The 12,099-nt window shown below is 39.7% G+C and overlaps 1 protein-coding gene across 2 annotated transcripts in view; it reads right to left on the bottom strand.

The window, feature by feature from the left end:
- Positions 1–12,099, bottom strand: part of LOC126262952 (H/ACA ribonucleoprotein complex subunit 4) — a 63,996-nt gene that overhangs the window by 49,826 nt on the left and 2,071 nt on the right. The gene's annotated exons all lie outside the window — the stretch shown is intronic.

Genomic DNA, 12,099 nt, shown 5'->3' with positions numbered 1-12,099 from the left:
AGTGGTAGGCTAGTGTGCCATTTCATTTGATAGCAGGACCCCTTTGGTTGTCACCCGTGGCAGCCTTACAGCACAGGGGTACACTGATGATATTCTACACCCCATTCTGTTGCCCTACAGCGCAAGCCTTCCCGGGTTTATATTTCAGCAAGATAACATCCACCTGCACACAGTGAGAGTTTCTATTGCTTGTCAAACCCTACTTTGGACAGCAACATCGCTGGATCTATTCTTAATTGAGAATATTTGGAGCATTTTGGGCAGGGCCCTCCAAGTGGCTTGGAATCTGGCGATATGACTGAACAGCATTCAGCACAATATCCCCTAGGGCCTGCAACAACTATCAGACAATGCCAAGTTGAATAACTACTTGGATAACAGCCAGATGTGGCCAAATGTACTACTGACTTGCGAGTTTGTAAAGCTCTTTCTCTTGAATAAATCATCCAATTTTTCTGAAATTGTAATCATTTGTTTGTCTGTGCCTGTATATCACATCTATTGATTTCTGTCCAATTTGGATAATTCGTTTGTGGTGTGTCATCCTTTATTTAATGAGTGTATTATCTTTTACCAACTGCAGAAGTGGACTGATTTTCATAAGCGTATGACAAAGAGCACGGGTTTTGACCCAACCAATGAGCAGAATAGCAGGAGATCAGTTCTAACTGTAGTTGACTTTCCCATGTGGCTCCTGTCAAACAAATTTATTTTTTCTGCACATTCACAAGGTAAATGGAATGGACAAGAATGTTGGCATGAAGTTATCCATAAAAAACACATCAGTAACCAGATAATACTCTGAAGAATCAATATAAGTTTCATGTTCTGGTCCTAGATTGGCTAATTGGAACCAACAGCCCACAGTGACATCCTTTGCCAATGGTACCACTGGACGCATTATGGAGGGGCATGTGCCCAGCACACCACTCTTCCACTCTTCTGGTCATTGGCAGGTGTCTTATACTTGTAATGGTTACTTGTCTGTCGAGTAGCTCCTCAGTAGGTCTCACGAAGCTGAGTGCACCCAGTACCATTATCAACATACAGCCATCATTTTTTATTTTTTGAAAACTATACTGATTCACCACTAGCTGCTACAAAAAAAACCTAAACTGAACATCAGAATCTGATACATAACATCAACATATTGACTCTGTCAACAACGATCTAAAACAACAAACCACAGTACTAACCCAACATTTCACAGCTGCCGTCTGAAGAAAGGTGCCAGAAGTGTTTTTTTTTTTTTTTTAATGTTTATAGGCCTAATTTTCTCAAGAAAATAAAGTTTTTAAATATCAATTATTTTTGCAAAACTTTTCCAATTCTCATTAGTGATCATTATTTAGGATAAAATCCTTCAGATATTGTGGATTTTGATTAGGCCATTAATAAATGCTGCTACAATTGTTATTTCCTCAATTTTGAGACCAATGAGATGAATGGTCACTCATTATTCATACCATCTGAAACTGTACAGTCAATATATGCTTGTTATCACATCTACTTGACAATAAATATTTCATAAATGTTCACTTGCTACACAATGTCCTCTTAATATACATGCTGACAAAAAAAAAGTGAATCATCTGAAAAGGACTCAAGGAAAAAAAACTTCGTGGCTTGAGAGGGAATTTGATGTCATTTCAGCGATTAAAAATTAAGTCAAATTTACAAACAATTTTGGGGGTATGAAGTCACATACCAGTACAGTGTTTCATCCCCACTGGCATGGATGCATGAACTGATTAATTGGGAATGCTGTCAAGGCAGTTTTATCCTCTCTGAGGCAAACTTGCCCCAACTGGTCCTTGACATTCTGGGTACTGGCACGGAGACAGAACTGACATCTGAGCAAGGACCACACTCATTCTAGTGAGGACAGATTTGGGAATTTCACTGGCCACAGCACCTCATCAAGCACACAGTTCACAGAGACATATGCCACATGTGGATGAGCACTGTCATGTTGAAAACTGGCACCACAATGCTGTCACGAGCGAGGTAGCACGTGAAGACATCATGTCTTTAATGCACAACTGTGCTGTCAAAAGTTCACTCAATCACTACCAGCTGTAACCTGAAGTCATACCTGATGGGCCCCTACACAATGACGCCAAGATTGACACTACTGCCTTTCTCCAAAACAATGGGATTTCATTCAAGGCCACTGCCATACTTGCCAATGATGATCTTCAGGGATAGTGCAGAACCATAATACATCACTGGACATGACACAACACAATTCTGCATCTACATGTATATTCTGCAAACCACCGTGAGGTGCCTTCATCAGTAGTCCAAGCTTCCCGGCCACTGCACCACTCCAAACGCAGCTGTTTGTATCATGGTATTAACAGCAGTCCATTCACAGGACAGTAATTGCCTAGTCCGACTGCTGCTAGTCTCCAACCAATGATGTGGAGTGACGGAATGTTACAGTGAGTCCATTACTTGCTCTTGAATGGCAAATCCAGATGTGTATGGGTTACAATGTGCTTGATGCATGGAACAGCAATCCTCCTTTAAAGTGGTCACATGTGCTTGTCTACAACCTTGACAATGGGTTCATCTGTCCTCATACTCCCATCATTCCAACACAGGGCCACTTGTCACATTTGAATGCCCCACAAATCTTGATATTGCACAATTCAACCAGTGAGTCAAACAGAGACCCACAATAAGGACTTCTTCAAGCTCTTTCAGTTGCTGATAATGTCTCACATGTGCACACATCACCTCTGCGTACTTTGCTCTAATCACTCAACACCTGATCAAGTTCTAGCCCACTTGTATACTCTAACAGGAATGGTAACAACAATAAATACAAGCAACAGTAATGCACACTGGTGTACATTCTACCGGTCTTAGAGAATTGCAATTCTAGTCACTTACACACCCACCAATGTCATATATGTGTCACAAGAAGTTATACTGATTTCCGCATGCTTCAATTCTCCCCTCCCCATCAGCCAGCACCTTCACAGTTCATAAATATTCAAAGAAAGTTAGTTTTCTGCAATACAATGAGCTGTTAATGAACAAACCTCTCTTGTAACCAGTATCAAGTTTTACAATCATAAGGCAATACAAATATACTTTATTGCCTTCTACATAGTACTATAGGTGAGTGATCAATAATGGAAACAACGTTATGAGACGTCATTATAAAAAGTGTATCACCATCTCCACTAGTCCTATATATATATATATAGAGGCCTGAGAATGTGGATAGCCGCAGCAATCATTACCTCGCAGACAAAAGTGTGAGCTGTTGCAGATATGTGCGTACATAATTATTTCTTTGTAGTTAAAAATTCAAGGGCAATCACAATAATTATTACTTTTTAGTTAAAAATTCAAGGGCAATATAATGTGGTAAGTGAATGAGAGGCACATTTCACACTATTTTGGACAAGATAGGTGTATTTTAATTTTCAAGAAACTGGCATACGAAGTGAAAGGTAATTTTATGTACTTTCCAAATATAACAAAATTAACTGCCAGAAACTCATGTACGAAGACTGGTGTAACAGTAAATAAGTAAAATTGCTGTTTGGCACATGACAATTTTTTCTCCTTCCCACATCAGGGGGAAAGGATTTTCAAAAGCTGGTGCCATTGATAGTTGCATACAGCATCCATGAATCTTATATGTCAACACCACCTAAATTATTCAAAATGGGTGACAACACTGTTTGGACACGTGGTTCTGGTCACATGTTTATAATCTAAGTTAATTTTTCCATGCTTGAGCTGTGAAGCAATACCTTCTGGATTGAGAATTTTCATGTTCTAATTTCATGAATAATTAATTCTCATCCAATTATGTTTGTTTCTGAAATATGAGGTGGAGCATTCTCTAAATTTCATTTTGTTAGGCGTATGACAAGCCTGTTCTTCCTCCAAAATATTGACCAAGTCTAGTGGCCATGTCATGCACCTGGGAATGTAAGCTGGCAAAATTGGAGGAAGAAGCTAGCTTGTGTAGACAAAAAACATTCTAAAGTGAAGCAGTAAGAGAGAGGCAGAGTGTGTCACCAAAAGATGAAAAGTAGTGCGACACTGGTAGGAAAAGAAGAGGTGCAAAAGAGGCACAGAAAGGAAACTTGAACAGCAACAGTGAAAAACTTCCAAAGCAGGAACAAGATGCAAATGTTCATAAAATTTCTGTTGTGGACTGGCAAGACAGCCAATCCACAATGGACGGGAGACCGAAAGGCACGCGTTTAAGCTCACGCAGGCTGGCGTGAGGTCTGGAACAGGACACGGAATGAATACTAGAAAATAAAGTACGTAGCTTCTGGAATACTTAACTTTAATCCATAATTGGTGAACATCGCTCTTGATGGTACATGCATCACAAGATAAATAGCAAATGATAATGGCGCCTTGCTAGGTCGTAGCAAATGACGTAGCTGAAGGCTATGCTAACTATCGTCTCGGCAAAGTGAATGAGAGGCACATTTCACACTATTTTGGACAAGATAGGTGTATTTTAATTTTCAAGAAACTGGCATACGAAGTGAATAAAGTCGGCTGTACAACTGAGACGAGTGCTAGGAAGTCTCTCTAGACCTGCCGTGTGGCGGCGCTCGGTCTGCAATCACTGACAGTGGCGACACGCGGGTCCGACGTATACTAACGGACCGCGGCCGATTTAAAGGCTACCACCTAGCAAGTGTGGTGTCTGGCGGTGACACCACAATTTCTCCACAATAAGTGTGAGAAGCAAACTGTACAGTAGGCATATTTATGCCAATCATAAAAAGACAAGGTATGGATTAAAAATAAATAAAGATAAGAGTGGAGTAATGGTATTTGGAAGATAGAAAGGGATCAATGGAAATATTACCTTGAATGGAGAATCCCTCAATGTGGTAGAAAGTTTCACTTATTTAGGGAGTGAAATATCTAGGGATGGAAGAATAACCAACGAAATTGATAGGAGGTTACAGATGGGAGGCAATTTCCACCAAATAATAAAACACCTGATTTGGAATAAGAAAGTTTCAGAAAAAGCATAACTCCTTATGTACAAGAATTATTACTTCCCTATCGTCACCTATGGTGGAGAAACATGGACAATGACAGAAAGGGACTGGAGCAGACTGCAAGCAGGGGAAATGAAATTTCTCAGAGCAGTTACTGGAAAAACATGAATGGACAGAGTAAGGAATGCAGAGATTAGAAAGGACCTTAAACAAGAAAGTATGAGAGAAGAAATTGAAAAAAAAGAGATTAAGATGGTATGGGCATGTTAAGAGGGCGCATTGGCAGAGACTCCCCAAAATTATGGAAGAACTAAAGATGGATGGAAAAAGACCTAGAGGGCACCCAAGAACACGGTGGAAAACGGGAGTGAGAATATCTGTGGAAAGGACAAGTGTGACCTGGCAGCAAGTGGATGAAGAAAAGTGGTGAGAGGACCGAGTCAAATGGAGAGGACTCATCAGCACCCAGACCCAGCAGTAGCTGGTGACACATCGTGCAAGAAGAGTTCCGATAATATTGTGCAAGATGACCTGTGATGTGATTAATAATAATTTTTTTTAGTCTCAATTAGGCTTACGTGTTATCTCAGTTGTTATGCCAAATGTAGGTGAAAACTGAGGAGACTGATTTTGTTAAAAACTAAGGGTGCCATCTTTGTATAGCCAGGTAACAAGGATTATGCCGACAGTGTCTGTTTTATCTGAACCAACATTTTTTTGCTCTTGAGTTTTCTGGATACAATGCATGTTAAGTGGTTGGTTTAAGTATACTGTCGTATTGTTTGATAGTTATGTGTGTTTATGATTGCAGCCTTATTTTCATCTTTCAGTGAAGTGTATCATCATGGGGTTTCCTGGTAAATTCATAGAATAAATGAACTTTTAGTCATGTTTTAAGGTGTTCTTGTGGTATATTTCAGTCATTTTTAAGCTCTATGTAATTAAATTTCATGTACAAATTGTCACATACCTTACAGTCACATGCCTAACATGCACTAACATCTACAACAATATACAGAAAGTAGCAGAAATGTAGGAAAAGTCTCATTACCGTGCACTCATAATGAAAGGTTCTGGCTATCATATCATATTATTCATCAAATATGTAAAACTTCAGATTTTCTCAAATTTCTAAAATGATCTTTTCCTTGTCTATTCTCTGTCACGTGCCTAACATTTACAAACTAATTTATTTAATAAACAAAAATAAAATTCTCACTTGTCATTGGTGGTTATCCTAACTGTTTTAATTACTATGATTATTTGTAAGTTAGAAAATGCATCACAACTATTAACTACCAGGAGCAGTAGTAAGCTTAACTTTTAAAAGTCACATGCCTAATGAAAAAAATACTGTGAAATTCCCCAAGATAGCAATGATAAGAAGAGTGATGTACACGAGTAACAAATTCTTATCAAGCTGTCACAGTCTTTTTTTATGACCTACAGAAGTTGATGAAAAGGGGGAATGTCACATGATACGACAGAAAACTAGAGATGTTTTAAGTCACTTAACTTTCAGTGGTTCGAAGCTCTAGCAATTTCATGCGAGACACATCGACACAAGTGACTTGAATGTTGACGAACGAGTTGGAAGATGTAATAAGCTTTGTGACACCTTTTAGAAATGCCTCACTACAGATATTTTTGGTATTTTTATTACTCTCAACATGAAATTTTGACTTAAAATTTGTGAAATATCATGAAACTAAACAATGATGATCTGTCAAATGCCTACTCAAACTTTTAAAATGCACGATAGTAATAAAAGACTATTATTCTTAAAAGGCTGTTCCAGCTTGTGGAACACTGTTGCTCCCTGTGAACAATTTAGTGTCCAGGCACACTGTGAGCAATGCTGCTTGCTGAAAAACAATCTAATGTGCCAGCACAGCAGAGCCCTGAGAACTGTTGGCTGCATCTAACATGATCGCCAATCTTATACCCCTAGCATCCACACCACACAACTTCCACACCACACAACTTCACACACACTGCATCGAGCATCCAGAGAGCTCCTGCCCCGTGGCACTCACTGCACCTTACTCAACATTCACATGAGCAAGGAACTCTGCCACCTTGAGAAATCCATTTCCAAACACAACTCTGGAAAATAACAGGACTTTGCTGAGATGATTAATAAGGCAGATAGAACTCACAGATGCAAATAAAGGGTCTTGCGGATAAGGTGCAGATAGAATTTTTTGTATCTGCGCAGATCTCTACTTATATGCATCTATATCTGGATAATAAGAACAAAATGATTTACATCTAGCTGTTTACAAGGCTGCTACTGTAGTGCAAGGCAATCAGAGAATGCACTCGGTCACACCTTCTGTTCCATTCAGAGTTATCAAATTTCTCTTTGCTACTGCTACTATAGCCAGCTGCAGATAAAGCTTGCAGCTGGAAACCTTAATAGTTATGATCTATTTTGCTGTGTGCTGTCTCTCTGTGCAGCAAGTTTATTTTACGCTAGAGAATTTCTGAAACTTGCAGTAGACATGTGTGGAATAGTGTGGTTGCTGAACGGAAAGTTCAGTGATCTGCATGTTTTGCACGGGCAGGCACAGGAGTTTGTGTGCTCAGCGTGCGAGTATTTCGATATGGAGAGAGAGAACGATGCAACTACCATCTGTAATGAAGGTAGCCTAAAGAACTGCAGACACTTTGAAGACACACAGAAACAGTGTCATCAATGTTTGTAAGGAAAAATACATCACAGAGAAGGGAGAGCCTCGTTATCTAAGTAACGGACACATAGTATGAGCTGGTATTCAAAAGAAAAGGTACGAAATAATAGTGTTGGTATAATTGAAGTCTTATTCAAAATTAATCACCAGATGCCTGAGCACAAGTATCCCACTGTTTCATGAGCCACGAGATTCCCTGTTTCCAGAATTCCTGAGCCTATGACAGAAGCTAGTACAAGGTGAAGCACTACCCTTTGATATGCAATTTTAGTGAACAGATGCACGGGAGTTGCAGGATAACATGTCTAGGCTGCAGAGTGGATGCTCAACTTGCTCCCACTTTTGCTTAGCCATTACACTTTTGTGACCTTTTAGACATGTGGACATGCACTATTATGGAGCAGAATCACTCCCACCTTGAGCAGCCCGAGCCACCTCACAGAACAAATCACTGTTAATAGTTTTTCCTTATAAAGGAAATTGATGAGTATCATAGCTTGGACATAAAATAAGACAGTGAGTATCACCTTGCCAGGGCACAGCTTTGAAACTTTTCATGCGCACATGACAATACTATGTTTACATCCCTAGACATCTCACTATGTTATCCCAAAGCAGCATATACAAATTCAACTTGTCTGGTTGTCATGACTTTTCATTTGACTACTCTTTACAGAAAGAGGCCAAACCACTTTGACTTTAACTAATTCCTAAACTAGGCTAATTCAAACAAGATGCTGTTCATCACCACATATTTGGATATTATGAGAGAAAAGAACATGTTACTATAACAGAAACTGTACCTTACTTTCCGCGAGCAGAATTATTCTGCGGCAGCATGACTTCTTTGTTAATGATTGTCTGAACCCTCATTTTTGGTACAAAAACAATTAATGGACACAAAATTATGATGGCGAGAAGTGATATTGGTGCTCTCGGTTTTAAAAAGCACTGTTAAAGAGTCATTTGAAGACAGTGTGTGGCTTGAGGAAACATGGGTAAACGGTGGTGATTCTGCCAGAAAAGACTTGACAGATGAAAGATTTGGGATTCAAGGGGCCAACTACTGGAAAACTTACATCAGCGATCTGTTACTGTAAAAGAGAATGCCCCATACCATTTTGTCACTGAAGATAAAGCTCCAACAACAGAAACTGAAAAACCTGACACTGCTGAAACAACAAAATGTTTTAAGTTCAGGATGATTTACGTAAGGCAGAGCACGTCAAAAAGAAAGAGAGAGAGACAGGGAGTTGGCTAAAGAACATGGGCACAGGGTTCTTAGGCTTCCACCACACCACTAACACTTCAAATCATTGAAATAATCTGGGCACAAATCAAACATTGTGTGGCAACACATAACAAAAGCTTCACTGTGGCAGAAATTTAAAAAAAACTATTAGCAGAAGCAGTGGCACAAATGACATCAAAGAATTGGAGTAATGTTGTACATTAAATAGAAATGGTTATTAAAGAGTCGTGGAAGTGTGAAGATACTGCAGAAAGTAATGTTGAAAATATAATATCATTTGAGCAACTCCAATGACTCTTCCACAGACCACAGTAAAGGTAACATCAGTGTTGACGAAGAAAGTGCCTGTGAACTAAGTGCCATTTCCTTTTGCATGATTAATCTTTATTACAGTGTTTTGTTTTTCCCATTTCCGCAACAAATCTTATCTTGTTATTAAGGAGTACCACTATGAACAAATGTCATATACTACATACACACTACAGTATTTGATAAGTACTTAAGCTGTTTATATTAATTTGATATTATGAGTTATTGAATTTACATGAACGATTCAGCTACATTTCAGCAGCCCTTTCGTAACGAATATGTCAACCAAATGTGATTCATTTTGACAATTGTAAGACAGTATGTTCCCTGTTCAAGGTTGCCACAAGTTTCCCCAAGTGAAATTCCCTGGTTTCCAGACAAGTCTTAGCATGTTTCCCTGACATATCTTGAGGTAAGCAGAGGCATAAGCTGACAAACAAAATGTACGGACTTCCATATTTCTCTGCCATGTGAGTAAAAATTTTAAGTACTAACATCAACATCTTGCGGAATGGACTCTTTTTAGATGGAGAAAGCAAGCCAAATGTTATGTGTGTCATTAAGACCCTGTCGTCATTTTATTTCAATAAAACGAAACATTTGGTGACAAAAATATGCACTTCTTTGGAGCCACAAGACAGATTTAAAATACCTCAACAAAAGTAGGCCTCTTGAAAGAGGTGTACAAGCTGGGGATGAGTTGTGTAAACCAACACTACAGGTGATCGCCAATAAAATGTTGGTTCTACTATGTTCATCATTGTCGGTTATTACCCATTGTGTTATGTCTATTCATTTACAGGTGTTGTGCGATTTTTCTTTCAAGAAATATATGAGAACATAATGTACAAACTGCCAGCCACTGCCACAATTTTCCACTTCTTATCGTCCAAACTTTCTAATATGTAAACCAATTTTGAAGTCTTAAAATGTACTAGAATAAATAAAAGTCTATCACATGCTGCACTGTGTAATGTACTTGCAGTGAGACAGTCCTGAAATACATTGCCCGTGACCTCTGGCCTGCCAAGGAGCACCACAGTCCTGGGACCATAGATAACCAATAAAATCTGCTGCATTATGCCACACACAAACAGACCCAGCCTGTGGGCAGATCGGTTAGACTAGATCTGACAGGCAGGGCCTACAGCTTCACATTGGCAGGCCTGATCCGTTAGAAGTACCCACAGAAATGGCCTGCTGTTTCCGCCCTTCGTGGAAGTCCTCTCATGTGGCCAGCTATTCACATGTCACAGACACTGTCGATGAAATGAGACCGCAGTGATAAATCCATGCAGCAGATAACTTGCGCAAATACTATGAGTATTAATATAGGGTGTGAATCAAGTCCAGGAGCACTTTCAATTATTTATTGCACAAGAGCCAAACACTGTACAGATATCATACATATGCAATTTTGAAGAGAAGCCCTGAAAGTTTTTTTTTTTTTTTCATGTATACCAACCACACCGTAGTTTGGTAATTTGCCGATAGTCAGCACCAGACGCAAACATGGGGAGTTCGGGTGTGGAGCGAGCTTCCTGTGTGTTGGAGTTAAACAAAATAAGTGTGCTATAGCTGTTCAATGGATGTTTAGAAACAGGTTTGGTAAGAAGCCACCAACAAGGAAGGCCATTTACCACTGGCACAGCAAATTCTTTACGACAGGTTGCCTGTGCCCGACAAAGAAAAGCAGATGTCCCAATGTAAGTGAAGTGAATGTAAGAGTGCATAAGAGAGACATTCATAAGGAGTCCAAAGAAATCGGTGCGTCGTGCATCCTGTAAACTCAAAATGGCTCCAATGACAGTGTGGAAAGTCCTGCAACAGAAGCTGTCTATGAAACCATTCAAATTGGAGCTAGTGCAGAAGCTCAATGACGACAACAAAGACAAGTATTTTGAGTTTTGTTTGCAGTTGCAACAACTGAATGAGGGTGGGGATGGCATTGTTAATCGCTTAATTTTTCTTGACGAAGCAACACTAATGGGAAAGTAATCAGGAATAATTGTCGACTCTGGGGTACAAAACATCCACATGAATGCACTGAATTTGAGCACGATTCCCCAAGGTAAATATTTTTTGTCTCTTATCATGTCGAAAACTGTATGGGCCATTCTTCTTCGCCGAGAGCACTGTCACTGGATATTCCTACTTGAACGCGTTGGGGCAATGCCTGATGCCTCAAATGTAATTGGACACTGTTCATCTTTCAGCAGGATGGGGCTCCAACCCATTTTCATCGTGAAGTTCGTGGGTACCTGAACACGGACTGCCGCATCAATGGATTGGCTGTGCTACAGATGGGGACAACTGTTTGTTAAAGTGGCCTCCCCAATCACCAGATATCACTCCGTGTCACTTTTTTCTATGGGGACACATTAACGATCTGATGTACGTACCGCCTCTACCACGTGATGTAGAGCTCCAGGAGAGAATACAGGAAGTGACTGCTACAGCTGATGATGTCACGCTGGGACAGGTATGGCAAGAATTCGATTATCATATTGACAACTGCCAGGTCACTCATCGTTCGCATATCAAATGTTTGTAAAAAAACTTTCAGAGTTTCTCTCCGAAATGCAATATGTATGACATCAGTACAATGTTTAGTTCTTGAGCAATAAATAATTGAAAGTGTTCCCGTACTTTGTGTACACCCTGTAGTGACGAGGATAGGTAGCAACTCGCCGTAAAGATGATCACTGAGCCACAGATAGGCCTGTAGAAAACACAATCACACTCTCACAATTAAATTTTCGGTCACAGCCTCTGTCAGAATACAAGAGCACACACACATTCACACAATGATTCAGACACAACTCGTGCACACATTCTCTGTTATTTC

The sequence above is a fragment of the Schistocerca nitens genome, chromosome 6 (assembly GCF_023898315.1).
Source record: "Schistocerca nitens isolate TAMUIC-IGC-003100 chromosome 6, iqSchNite1.1, whole genome shotgun sequence".
Classification (NCBI taxonomy): domain Eukaryota; kingdom Metazoa; phylum Arthropoda; class Insecta; order Orthoptera; family Acrididae; genus Schistocerca; species Schistocerca nitens.
The sequence above is the reverse complement of the archived record's forward strand: the minus strand, read 5'-3'. Positions and strand labels throughout refer to the sequence as shown.